This window comes from Myxocyprinus asiaticus, chromosome 28 (genome assembly GCF_019703515.2).
Source record: "Myxocyprinus asiaticus isolate MX2 ecotype Aquarium Trade chromosome 28, UBuf_Myxa_2, whole genome shotgun sequence".
Lineage (NCBI taxonomy): Eukaryota > Metazoa > Chordata > Actinopteri > Cypriniformes > Catostomidae > Myxocyprinus > Myxocyprinus asiaticus.
The window spans coordinates 22,069,860-22,091,131 of record NC_059371.1 but is presented as its reverse complement, the minus strand read 5'-3'; the positions used below and the strand labels follow the sequence as shown (position 1 = coordinate 22,091,131).

General features: G+C 40.0%; 1 pseudogene; it reads left to right on the top strand.

Moving 5' to 3' along the window:
• The window catches only part of LOC127419395 (nucleolar complex protein 2 homolog), an 80,845-nt pseudogene that overhangs the window by 36,310 nt on the left and 23,263 nt on the right, over positions 1-21,272 (top strand).

The window sequence follows — 21,272 nt, the reverse complement described above, 5'->3', positions numbered from 1 at the left end:
TAGTGCCTGTCTGTAGCTACATACACTATCCTTCCATGCACCGTAAAATACCTCTATTTTTGTATTCTTCCACTTGCGCTCCATTTTCCGATCTGCTCTCTTGAGAGCATGAGTGTGATCATTGTACTATGGTGCAGGGCTTTTTACTTTAATTTTCTTTAAACGAAGGGGGGCGACACTATCAAAAGTGCTAGAGAAGACTTTTGATATTTTCTGTTATTTCATCAAGTTCTTCTAGTCTTTGGGGTTTACTGGGTGTATGAGATAGATCTGGAAGACTATTAGTGAAGCTATCTTTAGTGGTCGAAAGAATAGTTCTATCTGAACGATAGTGTGGTGTAGATTGAGTAACATTAGCTGATCGTTGCATACAAGAGACGAGGTAATGATCCGAGATGTCATCGCTCTACGGCAGAATTTCTATAGTATCAACATCAACTCCATATGACAGAATTAAACCTAGCGTATGATTATGGCGATGAGTTGGTCCTGTCACATTTTGTCTGACTCCAAGAGAGTTGAGAATATCGATAAATGCTAATCCCAATGTTTCATTTTCATTATCTATGTGAATGTTGAAGTCACCAACAATTAAAACTCTATCTACAGTAACTACAAGATCTGATAAAAAATTTGCAAATTCACCAAGGAAATCAGAATAAGGCCTTGGGTGATCTATATACTGTAGCAAGGGTAAAAGACAACAGAGGTTTTTTTATTTATATCTGATGGTGTCACATTAAGCATTATTAGTTCAAAAGACAAACTTATATCCTGTCCTCTGAGTAACACCAAAAACTTCACTCTAAATTATAGCAACACCTCCTCCTCAGTCCTTCAGTTGAGGCTCATGTTTATAACAATAAGCTGGGGGAGTAGATTCATTTAGACTAATATATTCATCTGGTTTAAGCCAGGTTTCAGTCAATCGGAGTGCATCCAAGTTATGATCTGTAATAATTTCATTTACAATTAGTGCTTTGGTAGAAAGAGAGATAATGTTTAGTAGCCCTACCTTCATATGATGTTTATCTTTAATACTTTTTTTTTTTTTTTTTTTTTCAAGTTTGACCTTAATCAAATTTTTCTAAATGATTTAGTGAGAGTTTTGTGTTTGGCAGTTCGGGGAACAGACATAGTCTCTATGTGATATCTAGGGGATACAGTCTCAATGTGTTGTAGTTTATGTGACCAGTGTGACGTTTCAAGGCAGCTAACATATGTTCGGATTAACCAGTTTGTCTGCTTCCTGACCTGGGCCCCATTTAGTCAAATACTATCATTATTAAGAATACAAGCCAAATTACTAGAGAGAAGAATGGCACTTTCCCTGGAGAGATGAAGTCCGTCTCTCTTTGGCAGGTCAGGTCTACCCCAAAAACTCTTCCAATTGTCTATAAATCCTATGCTATTCTCCAGACACCACTCAGACATCCAGCCATTCAGTGACACTAATCTACTATAAACCTCATCACCATGACGAGCAGGGAGGGGGCCAGAGCATATTACAGTTTCTGACATTGTTTTTGCAAATTCACACACCTCTTTAACATTATCTCTAGTGATTTCTGACTGGCGAAGCCGGACACTGTTGGTGCCGACATGAATAACAATTTTAGAAAATCTACGTTTAGCATTAGCCAGCACTTGTGAATTTGATCTGATGTCAGACGCTCTGGCACCTGAAATGCATTGAACAATAGTAGCTGGAGTCTCTATTTCCACATTCCTTACAATAGAATCACCAATTATTAAGGCTCTTTCAACATGATTCTTAGTGGGTGCATCACTGAGTGGGGAGAATCGATTGGAAATCCTAACAGGAACGGGAGAGTGGTGTCGCTTTGCTGAGCGAGTATGCCGCTGAGACATCACCCAAACACCCTGCTGCGGGGGCTCTAGAGCCGGAACCCAAGTGTGTGTGTTGCTCGCTCTTCTACCCACATCCGAAACAGTATCTACCGGCTTCTCTTTCTCACTGACCTCCACTAGCGTTCAGATGCGTGTCTCTAACTCATTAACCTTCTCCGTCAGCCTGACTAATTCCTTACATTTACCACATTTAAATCCCTCACTGCTGATGGAAGAAGCTATAGTAAATGTGACATGCAATGCAGGAAGAAATAACATGAGCGGATGCCATGACTTACCGCAATTGGTTGTTGTTGTTTGTTGTTACTGAGCGGTGAGGGTTTGAGATCGATGTGAATCCCTCACGCGTTGTTTGTTGTTATGGTTGTTCTTGATAAGCAGTGCTTTGAGATCGATGCAATAATCCGTGTAACACTGAAGAGAAAAACGGGTGCGCGCTGTAAAATGCATGCAGTTTAATAGCGATTAAAAATAGAAAGCAGATGCACGCGGATAATGCACGCAGTTGAATCGCGATAAGAGAATAATGCGGGGGAAAACCCAATGCACACTGAAAAATGGCAGATGTTAAGGATTAAAATCTGAAAACAGATAGATAAGCGATGCTAAAAAAGCTCGAGCTAGGCGCCAGCAGCAACAGGTAAAATGCACACAGATGAATCAGTAGAAAAGCGGAAAAACCCAAAACACGCAGTAAAATGACAAAGGATAAAACGATGGAACATATGTGAATAAGAATAAGCAATGCTAAGCAGGCTAGCAGGTTACAAACACTCATGCAGCGTGCTGTCAGCAAATTTCAGAAATGAGGAAAAAGGTGATTGAAATACATCAGTCTGGGGAGGGTTACAAAGCAATTTCAGAGGCTCTGGAACACCAAAGAACCACAGTGAGAGGCATTATCTCCAAATGGAGAAAACTAGGCACGGTAGTGAACCTTCCCAGAAGTGGCTGAACTTCCAAAATTCCTCCAAGAGCACAGCGATGACTCATCCAGGAAGTCACAAAAAAGCCAAGGACAACATCCATGGAACTGTAGGCCTCTCTCGCATCAATAAAGTTCACTGTTCATGACTCCACTATCAGAAAGTCACTGGCCAAAAATGCCATCCATGGAAGAGTGGTGAGGTGAAAACCATTGCTAACTCTGAAGAAAATTAAGGCTTGTCTGAATTTTGCCAAACACACCTCAAAACGTTTGGGAAAATGTTTTGTTGACTGATGAGTCGAAAGTGGAACTCTTTGGAAGACAGGGGTCCCGTTACATCTGGCTTAAATCAAACACAGAATTCCACTAAAAGAACATCATACCTACGGTCAAGCATGGTGGTGGTAGTGTGATGCTGTAGGAATGCTTTGCTGCTTCAGGGACAGGGCGACCTGCAATAATTGAGGGAAACATGAATTCTGATCTCTACCAGAAATTCCTAAAGGAGAACATCTGGTCATCAGTCCATGAGTTGAACTCAAGCACAACTGGATTATGCATTAAGACAATGATCCAAAGCATAGGAGTAAGTCCACCTCTGAATGGCTCAAATGAAGCAAAATTAAAGTTTTGGAGTGGCCTAGTCAAAGTTTTGAATGGGCAGTTCATGCTCGAAAACCCTCCAATGTGGCTGAACTAAAGCAGTTCTGCAAAGAAGAGTGGACCAAAATTCCACCACAGCATTGTGAAAGACTGATCTTCAGTTATTGGAAGCATTTGATTGCAGTTGTTGCTGTTAAAGGTGTCACAACCAGCTATTAATTTTAAGGGGGCAGTTAGATTTTCACATGATATAAGATGATATAAGTGTTGGATAACTTTTTTGCTTCAATAAAAAATATATAAGTATTTGAAAACTGTATTTTGTGTTTACTCAGGTTGCCTTTGTTTTATGTTATATCTCTTTTGAAGATCTAAAACAATTAAAAATGAAAAATACACTAAAATAGAAGAAATCAGGAAATACTTTTTCACAGCCCTGTAGTTTGTTGGTTAGCTGAAAATATCTCTATGACGTATGTGTACATAGACCAACAATTCAAATAGCACAGATGGAGCATAATCATGCATCCTCCTGTGTGTTTTAGTTGTGAACATTTATGTGTTTTCTTTGTTTCAGGATGGTCTGGTTGAGCAGTTATATGACCTCATCCTGGAGCACTACCACACACAGGCCTGCAGCATTGGTTTCCCAGAGCTGGCACTGCCCACCATCATTCAGGTACTGATCCTTTCTCTTGCTCTCTGGACATTAGATTTGCTCTGAGGGTATCAGCTGAGCTCTTCACTGCATGTACAGTCATTACATGGAGATGCTGGCATGACATGTCCGTTCTCTTATTACTGCTCCCTTGTTTTTTTTTTTTCCTTACTGATGAAAACGTTTGCAGGGTTCCCACGTGTCCTGGAAAACATGGAGTTTTGCAATGCAGTTTTCCAGTCATGGAAAAGTAATGGAAAATTAGGGAAAAAAAATGAAATGTCCTGGAAAATAATTATCTGTACTGGAAAATATTTCAGTGTAATAAAACGGGTTGACTGTGTTGCTAGTAAGGTTTTCGTTACATGCACCAAAACAATTGGGACTCGGAATGGGAGTCAAATACACAAATTTTGTATTGTTGTCACTACCAGATGCTGCGCATTGTAAAACAACGTCAGAGGTTAAGGGCGCTTACACCCTTGTGATTTATTACAACAGCGGTCAGTCGAGTGCTTGACAATCATGGTCCAGCTGAGGCAGATCGCTTGATTGGTTACAGGTACAGCCAATCATGTGCTTGGCTATAGAAGCGCAGTGAGAAGCGGCACTCATGAAACTTCTCATTCCTAAACAAACTGAATATCCTGGTACATGTACCAATCGACTAAATGAGAGGGACATGTTGTTTACTTCATCGGCATGTGAGTCTACCTTGTTCATCACTGAGAGAAAAGGGCGGAAGAGCTATTAATGTTTAAATGTGACTAATGTTTATACATGTTGAGGGGCTTTCACATGACTCGCTTCAGCACTGTCGAATACACTGAAGTCTATGAAGTGACGCGTCAGCGCAACCCCGGCTCCAACTTCACACCAAGTGTTTTTCAAACACGTTTTTGCCTCCCAAATGATGTCTTTGAGAGTACAAAGCTTCAAGAAATATTTTAAAACTGTCCAAAATTATGAAGATATATTGAATGTCTCATAATTTATTTTAATTATTACCTTATCGTTTCCGAGTATCCAGAGACCCCAGTTATTAAACTAATTACATTTTAAAAAAAAACAAAAAAAAAAACACTAAGACATTAACCTAAACTAGTCCTCTTTTTTTCTTCAATCAAAGCAATTGCCTTTTTTTTTCTTTTCCAAATACATGTTTTCAATGTTTATTGTGCACACTTCCCGCTTTCTTGTGTGGCAAGCTCGTAAATTTGCCACTTTCTGCAGCACTTGTCATGTGAAGGGCAAAGCGCTGCTTGACGCTGGTGTTGAGTGAAGCATAGGCGCCTCAAATCAACTCATGTGAAATGCGCTTTGCAGTGATGAAAGGACAATATTGAAACTCAAAATGATTATTATTAGGGTATAATAATTGTCTATTCTGATAAGTCATGCTCAACAGTTTACATTTTGTTGGAAAATGATACAGTAGATCTGCTTTGTTCTTAAAATGCTTAAACATTCTACTGAAGTCAGTAGATTTGATATGCAAATTTTAATAAAGGAGAAGGTAAGGACATTATTGATACTCATTAATATTATTAGACTATTATTGTTGTCTTTTTGGATGAAAAATCATGCTCGCCAGTTCACAATATGAATGGAAATTATAGATCTGCTTTTTCCTTGTAATACTTAAATACTATAAAGTCTTTTGCCAGATTTTGGTCGTGAACATCTCAAAATGATTCAGTGACTCACTCGAAGCACATTAGACACTCATCTCCAGAAGTGGTCACTAAACTAATCAATTAATGAAACTGAAACAATTTGTGAAACAGAAGCAAGCTACACCAGAATACCCTTTATTGCAGCTAATTTTGCACAAATTGTGCTGATGAGTTGCTATACTTAAATCATTAAAATTGCTTAAGTTGGTGCTTGTAGCTTATTCTTTAATAAAATAACCCCGAAAACATGTCCGTGGATCAGTGATTGTATTAACTTTTTCAACCCTCATGAGTTTGCATCCCTGTGAGTTATAAACGTTAGACAACGATGACAGTTGGGCCACTGATTTTTATTTTTTATTAATTCATACTGGGTTGGTAACAGTGTGATTTGGCCTTAATACCTCAGATGTGAATACATTTTCAATAATTCAACGATCAGAGTCAGCTTATCCCGTGGTTTTCCACATATAGTATGCGAAAAACACAGAATCTATTCATAAAAATGGCATTAGCAATAAAATGCATAATGTCATGGAATTACATATTTGGATGAAAATTAATGTCTGAATGTACAATTAATCAAATTAAAATTGTGACCTAGTCCTAGTGTGTTTAAAAAAAAAACAAAAAAAAACTAAAATAATCTGTAAGTAATGCACGCTTCAAAATGAATGTGTAGAGCCGGCCACTCATACCCTGAAAACACCTCATCATGATCATTGTGTGTGAGACAGAGAGCACTCTGAAGTGTACAGCACATACAGACTGTATTTATTTAATTAAATCACAGCTTTATGGGGATTAATCACACTGGGCCATGGAGCAAACTGCTTATCTGGAGGTGAGAAACTACCATAAAATTTTTTATTTTTTTTTAAAACACCAAGTGAATGGACGCATGTGATTTTGCTTAAATATTACACTTGTGGAGAGTCGCGTGGCGCCATGCGAGTGTCGGACGTGTGAATGGCGAGCTCTGCGCACTTTGCTAGTTTTTAATTCTTTTTGTGTCATAAACTGGTGAGATTCACTCTGTTCCATAACTGTTCTATGAAGTCAATGTCAAAGAATTCAAAATCCTGAGGCTCTGGAGACATTAAAAGACACTTACGTGCTCAAGCTGACACCCCAGACAGGGCCGCAGACCAGGAGATCGATTTGGACAGTGCGGCGGGAGAGATTCAGCATCAAATGTGGAGTATGTCGGTAATGCTGGCGAAGGTCATAGCGGACTTGGAGGATCTTGCTGTAATACGTTGGTCGATTATGGCCATGGAGACGAGTTGGTTACAAGATTGGGGGACGTCGAGAAACGGATCGATTATCTGGAGTCATCGGAGAGGGAATTAGCTGCTAATCCGCTAGAGACCAAGGCAGATTTGCAGTGCATCTGGGAAAAGTTGGAAGACCTTGAGAATCGTAATCGGTGAAACAACGTCCGAATTGTTTGAATTCCTGAGAATGAAGAAGGCCAAGATATGGTGAAATTCCTCGACGAGCTGTTCCCAAGTCTGTTTGACATAACAGGCCATAAACTGGAGATTGAGCGAGCTCACAGGGTCCCGGCTCGGAGATCCACGGAGGGAGACAGGCCCAGATCAATTCCAATGCCAAATTTCTGAGATCATCCGATAAAGATCTTGTGTTACACGAGGCGAGGGGCAAAACAAGGCTTTCTTGGAAGAACCACAACATTTTCTTGTTTTCAGACTTCGCGAAAATCGACATGTGAGAAATCGATTCGAGGAATACAAGAAACACTTACATCAGCGGAAGATCGTTTTTGCACTGATGTTTCTGGCCAAACTGAGAATAGATACTAAGGATGGCTGCAAAATATTTACATGCCCACAGCAAGCATTGGCCTTCATAAAGTCAAGTGGAATGATTAAGTCATTGTGTGATTCTCATGTTGCAGCAAGTGAGCCTGACTCACTGAACGTTCACTTGACCTTCTGAGGAAGCTGGGCGCCTTTTTTTTTTTTATTGTGCTGGTTCCGCCTAGCGGCTGGAGTTTGTTTTGTGGAATAACACTCCTTCAAGAAACTTTTGCATCGACGGAGGGTCTCTTTTGCACTGACGTTCTCGGCCAGATTGAGAATAGATGCTAAGGATGGTCGCAAAGTATTTACTTGTCCCCAACAAGCATTGTCCTTTATAAAGTCAAGGGAATGAGTAAGTCATTGTGTGGCGCTTGCTTTGCAGCCAAGTGGACCTGACTCACTGAACATTCACTTGACCGTCCGAGGGAAATGGCCGCCGCCTTTGTTTCTTTTTGTGCTGGTTATGCCTAGCGGCTGGAGTTTGTTTTGTGGAATAGCACTCCTCTGGGACAGTTGTGAATGAATCTGCACGTTCTTTGTGCTCATGCCTCCTATTGGATGGAGTTTGTTTTGTGGAATATTTTTTGCAGGACATTGGAGTGATTACTTCATCTGCTGCACTTATGAAACACCCGGCTCACTGAACATTCGTTTGACTGTCTGTGGAAACTGAACTTTTTTTTTTTTAATTTTATTTTTATATATATATATATATATATATATATATATATATATATATATATATATATATATATATATATATATATATATATATATATATATATATATATTTTTTTATTTTTTATTTATTTTTTTGTGTGTGTGTGTACTGGTTCCGCTAGAGGCTGGAGCTTGAAACACACCTCAGGACACTTCCACACTTCCTGCCGCCGCCTCCACGTGTGACCTTACTAACTAGCTTATGTCACCCCTCTCATAAGCGCGCGTCACAGAGATGTGCGGAAGCGAACATTTGTAGTTAAAAAATATATATGTATTGTTTTGTTTCTCAAAATAATCAATCGTTTGGGTTCAGAAGAACTTTATTTGTCGACTGTGGATTATTTTGATGCACCGTAAATATGCATTTTGGACCGTCAAATAATGGAGTACATTCATTTGCATTGTTCAAAGGAGGAGGCCTGAAATGAAATCCTAAAAATCCTAAATTCTGTTTTGATGAAGAAAGAAACTCAGATACATATTGGATGGCTTGAGAGTGAGTAAATTATCAGCAAATTTTCATTTTTGGGTGAACTATGTTAGATGTTATGACATCTCTTATACATATAGATCAGGTGGGTTTTATTCGGGGCCGTAGCTCTTCTGATAACATTAGGTGTTTCATCAATATCATGTGGTCAGTGGCGAATGATCAGACTCCTGTCGCTGTCATCTCACTTGATGCCCAAAAGGCATTTGATATGGTAGAATGGAGTTATCTTTTTAAGATTTTGGAAATATACGGGTTTGGGAATACTTTTATTGGATGGATTAAGTTACTTTATAGACACCCGGTAGCAGCGGTACAAACAAATGGATTCATTTCAGATTATTTTACTCTGGATAGGGGCACTCGGCAGGGTTGCCCTCTTTCCCCATTATTGTACTGTCTTGCCCTGGAACCATTAGCAGCTGCAATAAAAAGGGAAGATGATTTTCCAGGGGTGGTGGTGGGAGGTATGGTGCATAAGCTTTTGCTTTACACTGATGATATTTTATCATTTGTCTCCGACCCCACTAGATCTATGCCATGCCTCCACAGGATTATTAATTCCTTTTCTAAATTCTCAGGATACAGAATCAATTGGTCTAAATCCGAAGCTTCAGCTCTGACAGCGTACTGTCCAGTAACGGCTTTTCAGCCGGGCGCCTTTCAGTGGCCCAAACAGGGCATTAAGTATTTGGGAATTTTATTCCCAGCAAATTTGTGTGATTTAGTTAGTTAATTCTGACCCCTTAATAAAAAGGTTATCGAGCGATGTGGGCAGGTGGGCTTCATTACATTTATTATGACTGGGAAGGTTAATGTTATTAAAATGAACTGTATTCCAAAATTTAACTACCTGTTACAGTCTCTCCCTGTAGATGTCCCCCTCTCTTATTTCAAGCAATTTGATAGCATAGCGAAGTCCTTTATTTGGAATGGTAAACTTCCCAGATTACATTTCAACAAGTTACATAGGTCGATTGACAATGGTGGGCTAGGCCTACCCAAGATTTTGTTTTATTATTATGCATTCGGTCTCAGACATTTGGCTCATTGGACTCTTCCTCTTGAGAGAGCCTCTCCCTGGTTTTGTATTGAACAGGAATTTCTTGCCCCTATTTCGCCATTGCAAAGCCTTTCTATCAAAATAACTGGAGAAGTTAAGTTACACCCCAATTCAATTTTTATTTATTTTTTAATTATATTTTACTATTATCTCTGTCTTGTTGCTGTATTGTATTGTTGTGCACTGGAAGCTCCTGTCACCAAGTCAAATTCCTTGTATGTGTAAGCATATCTGACAATAAAGCTGATTTTGATAATCATGTGACCACTGTGGGGGTCGGGTTGGGGATTTTGGGATTTTGGAAGGGGGGGTATAACAGTGAGGGTTAAATATTGATTCATTTTGTATATGTTTTTCTTTTCTTTGTTTAATAGATGAATCAATAAAAAATGGTAATCACAAATATTACACTTGTTGGGTGCATAAAATGTCCTGGAAAATTGTGCCTTGAAAAGAGTGGGATCCCTGGTTTGCCTCATTACAAACATGTATGCTGAATCGGATAGAAGAATACAGTGTGCAGTCATACTTAATATCTCTCGTTTCCGTTTTTTTGTTTAATTGTTATTCTGCTTCATGTTCTCTTTCATGTTGTTCTATAAACTGCTGGTTGTGGAGTGCAGTGCCATATTCTGGATTTCAGATAACATAAACACGCACACATTCACAGACTGTAGTCCAGTTAATTTCAGTCCACACACCTCGACCTTACAAAAAACCTTATGCCAGCGATCACACTAACACAGTTTACACATACACAGAAATGCCACACGTTTGTTTTTCTATCATGGCATATACTGTCTATTACCTTTGTTTTTATTCTGAGCTAATCATATTTATTTTTTATCCCCTAAACCTTTTCTCTTTTTGTTTTGTTTTTTATTTTTATTAAAAATATTAATGTTTAAGGCGGTTTACCCATCTTTTCATCATAATTTATTTCAACCCTCTCTCTTTCTCTCACACACACACACACACACACACACTGGCCACATCCTCTGCTCTGGCCAAAACTGAGCCCTCTTTAGTGCTGTTTAATAGTCAGGTTATGAATATTTATTATTTTGGCCCTGTTGGAATTATTTCATAATGTCTGCTTCTGGCTCTTCTGATATTTCCTTGGCAGAAATTTTAAAAGGCAAATCATTGAGAAATCTCCAATATCAGTAAAAAATTGGAACATTAAATCTGTACTCAAATTAAAAAAATTCAAAAGACTCTAAAATTATTTCTGGCAGGGTCCCAGAATATACACTTGTTGCTTAATAGCATATTATGAAAGTTTATTCATTATGTAGTTTTGCACTATCAACTATCGTAATATCGTAATTTTTATAGCAGTGTAACCATTCGATGGTTATACTGTTTTTCTTACGGTTTCTCACGCACACACTCTCTTGTTCGTCTCCTCAGCTGAAAGCGTTCTTAAAGGCATGCAAAGTGGCCAATTACTGCAAGCAGATGCGGCAGCTGCTGGAGAGGATACAGGAGAACTGCAGCCATGTCACAGCACGCAGACAGAAAGCTGCTTTCGGTGTGGTTGATGCCACAGCTGTCGTGAGTACTTGAGTCTGAAAGACAACATGAAATCAAAATGTATTCTATTAACTTTTTTCCCTGGTCTTTTTGTGCAGGATTAGTCAGTTATTATTAAAAAAATTATAATATTTGTAATCAAATCATAATCAAATGTATTCTGATATTATGCTTTCTATAGCCCTATTCGGACAGGATTCATTTTCTAAACGACGATTGAGTTACAGTTATTATCATCTGACATCTGTGATTTTCTATAATCTCTGTCTCTAGATAATTTAGTTAATTTCAACTTTTAAATGTAATTTGTTTAAATTTAAAATGATGTATCATTTTTAAAATACATTTTAAATTGTTGAATTTATTAATTTAATTTTAATTTATTGATTTATTATACACTATAAATTACTTATTATAAAAACCTCATTTAAAATAAACTTCACCTGAGGTTATAGATGTGGCTGCTTATAATAAACAAGACTTATCTGTCAGTTATATCATTATTACATAATTGAGAAATTAAGGTGAGTATCTCACGTAAGGTGAGATATTACAGTGGTCAGTCTTAGCAGCTTTCACAATTTGGCTCTCCTTATTGATTTTATCTTATTTTTTCGTCAGATGGCAAAAAAACAACAAAAAAAACAAATCTACATCCATAATGAAAGGCACGCATCAGGCAGACGTTTGGCGTGCATAAGTATGATCTTAAGGGTTCGTTCATGTAGGTCATAATACATGAGGAGAAGTGTTGTGAAAATTAAATATCGGCAATCACAGACATTCGCATTTGGTCGGGATTAGATTTCTCTGACGACCCTTGAGTTAGCCGAAAAGCAGTTTACACAGAGGTTGTGTAAAGCCCTATTCTGATGGCAATTATTTTGCATGGGGACGTGAGGTAATTCCAGAATTTACAGGGGGTTGTTGGTGATTTTATTGCCATCCAAATCAGAAATGTTGGTGTTTTTCTCCCACCTTCTGTGAGAAAATTCCTGGCTGAATCACCTTCTGTTTTTGACAAACACCAAGGTTGTGTGGTAATTTAATTACCGTCCGAATCCACATCTCTGAGTTTATAATCCAAAAGTCATTTTGGAAATCCTTTTTCATCACTGCTAAGGGCCATACGGTTGTTCTCTGCATGGTAACAGCTCTGGCAGTAATGTACAGTTGTGAACAATGGAGGAATGTGTAACATTTTTTAAATAATTCACATTAATAAAATTACGTCACCGCTCCACCATAGAGAGTGGGAACTCTTTAAGTAGAAGGGAAAGAAAAACGAGAGGCAGATCACGTAAACTTTTGAAATAGTCCTTTATTATGGCAGCAATGTAATAAAATTGTAATATATAACATTTTAATATAGAAACATGTACTATATACATATATGCATGGTGCTTGCATGACTACTCGCTTGTTCGGGTCGACTAGTCCCAGAAAAGTTGCCAGGTCAATGTTTATCTTATTTAAAAGGTTTAATTTCCACCTCCACTTTTTAAACACTGATAGATAATTCAAAAATGATGTCTGTCATTTTGATATATAAAACATAAGAAAACCATTTTAACCATTGCTCCTCAAACTATCTTTACTGTCCTTGATATGTGTGGCTTCTACCTCTCCTTGTGTGCACTTAGGAGAAAGCGCGTAATGCGGGTGACGAAACATGCTTACCCCCATTGACAGATTTATTTGGCTTGCGTTGATAAACAGTTATGTCCCTACAGTTTTTTGATTTGTTTAATTGCTCTTCGCAAGAATTTTGACTCGTGCTGTATGTGAAAATGTACACAGTAAATGTCCGCAGCACTTTGCAGTGCGGTTCCCTAATGCTTTAAAAAAATTATTTTCACTTTAGCATAATTCCAGACATATTTAAATGCAAATACAGAGGACACAGTTTGTAGATTGATGAATTTTCCATATAACAAGCGCAACTGCTATCATGTGATTGACAAGATCTCGCTCGTCCCCCATGATTTATTTGTCATCCAAACGCATGAGTTTTATCACAGAGGAGCCATGAAAATTAAAATCACAAAGTATGTCTGTGAAACACAAAGATCCCTAAACTCCTCAGGGAAAACTATTCTCATCTGAGATATAGTTAACCTGTAATATCATAGCTAAATTATGCAATAAAATCTTGATGGAAACCCTACAAATCCTACTAAACTTTTTTATTTTTCACTAAGAAATACATTTATTTTATGGTAGTTAACAGTTGTGAACAGTAGGCCCTTTCCCACTGGTGACACTAAAGCCAGTTTTAGATACTTTTTCCCAGGACGAGTACTTTTTGTTGTTTTTGCACCTGAGGAACTATAGTTCCTCTAAGCCGTTTTAGGGGACATTTTTAGCTCCTACTCCGGGGTAGGTATTTTTGGGGCATATAGGGACTGTGGGAGGTGCAGCAACCTGTGATTGGTCAAAAACCCATGACACAAAGCATTGAGAAAGGAGAGGAGTCTACAGCCGTCATTTTTAAACAAACTACCGTATTTTTCGGAATGTAGGTCGCTTTTTTTTTTATCATCTGAAGGGCCCTGCAATTTATAGTCCGAAGTGACTTGTATACAAAATGTATATGTAACTGTTGTCGGCTGGTCAAACACACGTGCACCAAACAGATGAAAACATCAGTCATAGGCTGCATCTGAAAACGTAGGCAGCTGCCTAATCAGTTAATGGCTTAACTGACAGCTGTTTTGAATGAATGGAACTCTTAAGGAAACTGATCTCTGCCTCCATATACAGCCTCCGAAGGCAGCATTTTCCTGGTTTTGGACGCAGTAATAGAGATGGAAGAAGCATTTTAAAGTTGCCAATTCAGAATATTTTGCCTTTACAAAGTACTTTATGCAACAAGTTTAATATTGTCTAACATTATTGTTGTAACAAACTCTAGACCGCTAACTAATGCAACTCCTCACATGCCCACAAAATGACATTTCATCACACTCATAGTAAAAACATTCAATCAGTGAACTGGATAATTAATACATTGCAAAGAGGGTTGCAAATATCAGAAATATCCACAGTTGCTTATGTTAATTAATTAATAGAATACGTCAGACATATTGCTTTACCCACAGACTAAAAGCTGTTTATTTGTGCATAGCATGTTACAGGTGTTATAAACAGATGTGGCTTAATTGTCATGTTTTTTTTTTTCATGAAATAAACAGAATATGAGAAACTGTTACACACGAGTACTTAAAGCAAATTCTCCCATTTAAAACAAGCCCAAAAACACAGTGACACGATGTGTAGATTATGAAGTACTGTAATCCTCTTCAGGGAGCATGTTTGACATCTGAACCGGTGAAGGGAAGGCTCCTGGGTCCTAGTGCCTGGCGTTTGCAACTTCTGTCAGTGCGACTAATATAGAGATGCGACTTATCTGTTTTTCTTCTCTCAACAACGTGATTTTGACCTGGTGCGACTTATAGTCAGGTGCGACTTTATTTCCGGAAAATACGGTAGCTGCTAACCTGCTATTCGGAGGATTGTGCTAATTTTTCAAATGACCTTAACATCTAACAAAGTATCCAAAGAGAATCATCATCTTTTATGCGCGAAGCTGACCGGTATAAAAGCGGGCACGCAAACACCATTCCTCAGAATTTTCTTCCTTCAAGACATTGATTCATCTCTCATCTAGAAGCCTCAAGTCAGTGGGTGGGATCTTCACGGCAGTGTTCCGGCGAACGTTTACTCCACCTCGCCGCTTGACACTGCGCTGGTGAACGGGCTGCTTCAGCATCCTGATTCCCCACAGCGCTTCAGCAGGAGTTTTGTATCCTTATAAGCTATTGTTGATAGTGTGTGTGTGTGTGTGTGTGTGTGTGTGTGTGTGTGTATGTATGTATGTATGTATATATGTATGTATGTGTGTGTGTGTGTGTATATATATATATATATATATATATATATATATATATATATATATATATATATATTGTGTCCGCCCCTCTGGCTCGTCGTTTTTACGTTTATTATTGTTTCCAATAAATGCCTCACCCACTGTGCTTGATGCCACACCCACTGTGTCTGTCTCTTGTTCACCCTGCCACAAAATAAATATATATATATATATATATATATACTAAAAGAGCTGCTTATGTGTTCGCATCTTTTTAAAGATGTCGTTCCGTAAGTGTTCCTTATGCGAGGGACACATAAGACACAGTAAGGTGAGCATGAGAGCTGCATTCACTGTCTGGGCCGTGCCCACGCAGAGACATCTCTCATAGAGACAGACTGCCCTCACTGTGAGGGCACGAGTCTCAACTTTGCGCGCAAATCGCACTCGTTCTTAGGGACGATTCAGCCTCCTGTGTCCTCCCACCCGCCTCTTCTGTGACTCCCGAGGGATCACACGAGGAGGCACCGCAGGGCCGCGAGGTCGAGCAGGATGAATTTGAGGTGGACTTAGTGCCGGCACACGCCCCGCGAGCCCCTCAATCATCATATACTGCGTCTATGCCAATACAGTGTGTGTGTGACGAGCTTCGGCCCTCTGCAGGAGCGCACAACCTCGTCACGTTCGGAGGTTCTGATGCTGGGGATGATGTTATGTCTCTCACTGCATCTGGCGAGGGGTCAATGGAGGACGATGCTGCCCCTTTCCCCAGCAAGGGGGAAAATCTCTGAAAAATCACGCCTTGATGAATGGTTATTGAAGTCATGACGCCGTCAAGCAACAGCAGAATGCACCGTTCTTCCCGGAAGTTCATAACAAACTGACAGAATCCTGGCGCAAGCCCTGTTCAGCTCGCTTGCACAGCAATTCCACTCTCCTCACTAAAGTGGACCACGGGGAAGACAAAGGTAATGCCCGACTACCCCCTGTAAGAGGCGGTAGCGGCACATCTCTGCCTGACAAGTAGCAGGGCGTGGAAATCCCGTTCATCCTTCCAAGCTGTGTCGACTGACATCCGCATTGGCTGGAAAAGCATACTCGGCAGCGGGCCAAGCTGGTTCAGCATTCCACGTGATGGTGGTGCTCCAAGTTTTCCAAGCTAAGCTCCTCAAGCAAATGGATTTTTGGCTGACCCACATGGACATGCGTGACGCAGAAAAAGCCACTCTCTGTGATGCTTCTGTGTCTCCAGCCATCCTTTTCTGCGGCTCTGTGGATAGATTTGCTGAATGCTACATCACAACACTCACAGGCTATGAGACATTTTATGCCAAAACGGAGCAGTACTTCATCACAACTGTCTCAGGCCAGAGTCTGGCTAAAAACCCCATGCCTGTTGCCTCAGCGCCGCCAAATGTCGCAGCCGAGCCGCTGGTAAAGCCACGCAAGCCGTAGCCCAAACGAAGGCAAGCCCGCACAGAGGGGGAAAAAAACCCGCGCAGCAAAAGCACTTCTGACACACAATGCTGTTTCCCTCTTCCCCAATGCTGTTTGTTGGGAAAGGAATATTGTTGTTCAAAATGTTGTTCAGTATGTTGTTTCTGTGTCTCACATTCAATCACATGCAATAAAGAATGCAAAAAAAAAAAAAAGAGTAGTTGCGCTAGTTGCACATGTACGAGATGCTCACATTTTTTTAATAAAGAGCTTTCCCACTTCAAATCCCACACATTATGCACAACCGCTTTCCAATGGTTAGCGGTGCATTATATCATGCAATGAATAAACCAAATTGCCCTCTGTCCCGTTACGTGGAGGCTTGGCGAGTCCTTACAGGCATTTCCAACTGGATGCTAAAAACAATCGAACATGGTTATACGATCCAGTTTGCACATCGGCCGCCCCATTGCAACAGTGTTCTGTCATCCACTGTTCCGTCTGAAGACGCGCCGGTGTTACTAGCCGAAATACACAGTCTTCTCGCAAAGAACAATTTCAGATGAAGTAATAAGCCTGCTGTCCTGCTGCGTGAATGCGTGGCAAGCCCTCACGGGCGTGACAGACTGGGTGTTTAAAACGATCGAGCACGGTCATATGATTCGGTTTGTACTCCGGCCACCTCGCATCACTGGCGCTTTGCAATCTGTGGTCCATCCACAGGATGTGCCGGTGTTGCACGCAGAAACGCGATAGAGACTGCCCCAGACTGTGACACAGTGGGATTTACAGCCGTTATTTCCTTGTTCTGGAGAAGGTCGGCGGGCTTCGGCCCATTCTAGTACTGAGACTCTTGAATCGCGCCCATTCAAAATGTTAACTCAGAAACAGATCTTATCGTACATCTATCCTCAGGACTGGTTTGCGTCAATAGATCTGAAGGACACGTACTTCATGTACCATGTGCACCGTGTTTCAGGCGGCTTTTTAGATTTGCGTTCGAGGGAACTGCATATCAATTTAAAGTCCTTCATTTCAGTTAGTTTCTGGCTCCCTGCACGTTCATGAAATGTATCGATGTGGCACTTGCCCCATTGAAAATGAATGGTGTGCAAATTTTTTATTTCCTCGGTGATTGGTTATTACTAGCCAATCAGAGGCACTACTGAGCAAACACAAAGACTTGCTGCTTTGCCATATGGAAAATTCTGATCTAATGTCAACTAGGTGAAAAGCATACTTTACCCCAGCCAGTAAATCTCCTTTTTAAGAGTTCGTCTCGACTCCGGGAGCATGCGTGCGCACCTCACAAATGAGCACATACAGACCATTCTTCAGTGTCTGTCTCAGTTCAAACTGGAAAAACATTACCACTGAAGCTATTTGAGAGAATTCTGGGTTTTATGGCGGCAGCATCCACCGTTATACTGTTAGGTCTGTTACACATGAGAGTACTGTACTGGCTCAAGCAATGTTCCACATTGCGCCTGGAGCCTCGGGCGCATGTGCATCGTGGTGACTCGCCACTGGCAGCTCTAGCACCGTGGACAGTGCCGGCCTTCTACCAACAGGGTGTTATGTGAAATGGGTGTGGCATGTCAACCGCCTAGAACTACTGGCTGTCTTCCTAGCTTTGAGAGCTTTTCATTCCGACATCATGAATTACCACTTTCTGATTCGTTCGGACAGCACAACAGTATAGCCAGTGAAACGCCACCTCCATTGTGTCATCTACAAAGTCCGAGTGGACATGGAAACAGTTCTGTTAATTGTGCCGAAATGTCCCAATCTATCCTGGTTTCTGGAAATGGTAGAAATACTGGACGGGCCTTCATGGGAAATACCGCTGAGGAGAGACCTTCTCTCTCAAACACAAGGCACAATTTGGCATCCCCAGCCAGAGCTGTGAAGCCTACACTTGTGGCCTTTGATTGGAGCACAACGGACGAGCCAGAATTGGCTCAGTCAGTTATGAACACCATTTTACAGGCTAGAGCACTGTCCACGAGACGCCTTTATACACTGAAATGAAATGTGTTCACTAATTGGTGCTTTTTACATGGCAAAGACCAAGTGAACTGCCCCATACCTGAAATTCGTACATTTCTTTAGATGTGGTTGGACGCAGGGCTGACTCCGTCAATGCTCAAAGTTTATGTGGTGACTATATCTGCGTATTATGCACCTGAAGTCGGCACCTCTATAGGCAAAAAATTCCTTAAGGGGCGGGGCGGCTAAATCCCCCTCACCCCGCTACAGTCCCAACATGGGACCTAACTTTGGTCCTAAAAGCGCTTGCAGGGCCTCCCTTCGAGCCTCTGGACTATGTTGAATTATTGTGCTTTCTCTTAAGACCGCATTACTGCTGGCTTTGGCCTCAGTAAAATTGGTCGGTGATTTGCAAGCACTGTCAGTTGACAATTCATGTCTGGAGTTTGGTCCGGGTCTTTCAAAAACCACTGTCAAACCCAGGGAAGGCTATGTGCCTAAGGTTCTAACCACACCCTTTAGAGCGCAGGTGGTTCACCTTCAAGCCTTTTTCCCTTCTCCATTTAATTCGGGTGAGGAAAAGTCCTTGCATATGAGGAATGGTGTTTTCGTACCCGCTTTTATACCGGTCAGCTTTGCGCCTAAAAGGGTGGGGCTTAAACACCATAGCCAATAATGGCATTATTGTAGAAAGGTTTCAACTAGGTCATGCAGAAGGACACTCCCCATAGCATCAGCTTAGTGACGCAAAGTCTCGTTCCCTTCATCTTAGGGAACTGAGGTTACATATGTAACCGAGATGTTTTCATCACATCTGTACTGTTTGTACTGTGTGACTATACAGAAAATATAGTGATTTCTGGATTACTACATAAAAGTTTTCCTTGGATGACGTATGTAAACAATCAGATGTTTATCGAGAGTGGGGAATTTAACTTTATTATACACTAAACCGTCATTAAATCTATTTTACATAAGGGAAATATTGCGTGCCTGTTACTGCATGGTTAACTTGCATCAAGACGTCTGAAAGTCAATGAGTGAATATTTCAGTAGAGTAATTTATGTTGAGTCATAAAAGCCTTAATTGTAAAATGTCATGTTGATAATTAGGTTTATAGTGCATATTCAGCATGTTGTCCGTGGAGTAGAGCATGTGCTGCACTGTTAAGAGTAGGGCTGAAACGATTAGGCAACATTATCGACAACATCGGCAATAAAAAATTGTCTACAGAAATTTTCATTGTAGAATAGTTGTTTGATCTCATTTAACGTAACATGAGATTATATGAAACACTAATGACTGCACACAAGAGCAGCACTGCAGCTCGCACCTGAGGAGAGGAAGAAAACACAGCTCACAGTCCAGATGCACTCTAAACTTTCCAAACAGCTTCAGGTGATGTAGATCGCAAAGTATGAGGGAATTATAATGCAAAAATACAAAATAAGTAAATACAGAAGCACTCTCGTTGTGGAATAAGCGGAGCCAGAGCTGCCGTTCCGCTTAAGCAAAACTTGCATATCAGAGTGTCTTTAAATTAAACACCCCAGCGTTACATCTTTAATGCAGTTATATTTAATGCATTATAGCAGTGGTTCCCAACCCTGTTCCTGGAGGCCCCCCAACACTGCACATTTTGTATATCTCCCTTTTCTGACACCCAATTCAGGTCTTGGAGTCTCCACTAACGAGCTGTTGAGTTGAATTGAGTGTGTCTGATTAGGGAGATTTCCAAAATGTGTAGTGTTAGGGGGCCTCCATGAACAGGGTTGGTAACCACTGCATTATAGCTTTATTAAAGTTCAAATAATAAGGAAGCAGATCATGTAAATAACTACAAACTCCAAAACTGGCATTTCTTCGTGCAGCCAGCGCCTCTTCTATGAGTTGTTCGAAGTGTCCTGGGGGAGAGATTGAAACTGCACCCGGCTGAAGCACACTCTTTCGCGATGACGCTCGTCCCTCGAGTGTGTGTGCTTGCTGCAGCTAGATTATAACGTGATGGCTCGCGACGTATTGAATCATAATATATGTGTTGCTATACATTTCTTCTTGTGAAGAAAATTGGAAATACGCAGCTTTATTTAAAGATTGATTGAAGTTAATAAAAAGGTGAATGAGGTAGTCTTCACCCCATTATACACTGCAACAAAATATGTTTTTGATTTGTTTTTGTTTTGGCTTGTTTTCCAATATAAATATCTAAAACTCCTTTAAAACAATGTACATTTACTTAAGCAGCTAAACTGCAGAAGAAAAAATTGTTATCTGAGAATGTTAAATATAATATTTAAAATATTAATATTTTAAAATATCTAAAAATCCTTTAAAAAAAAGATGCATTCACCTGAGAAGCAGCATATAAGATATTTAGACTTGCTTTTAGAGAACAGATCTTGAATATAAGTATATTTCGTCTTTACTGCACTCGTAGAAGTATAACCAAGTGAAAAAACACATTTATATGCAAAATACACTTATATTTAAGTTACATTCTCTTAAAGCAAGTCTAAATATCTTATATTTTGCTTCTCAAGTAAATGCATCTTGTGTTAAGGATTTTTAGACAATTTTAAACGGAAAACAAGACAAAAAC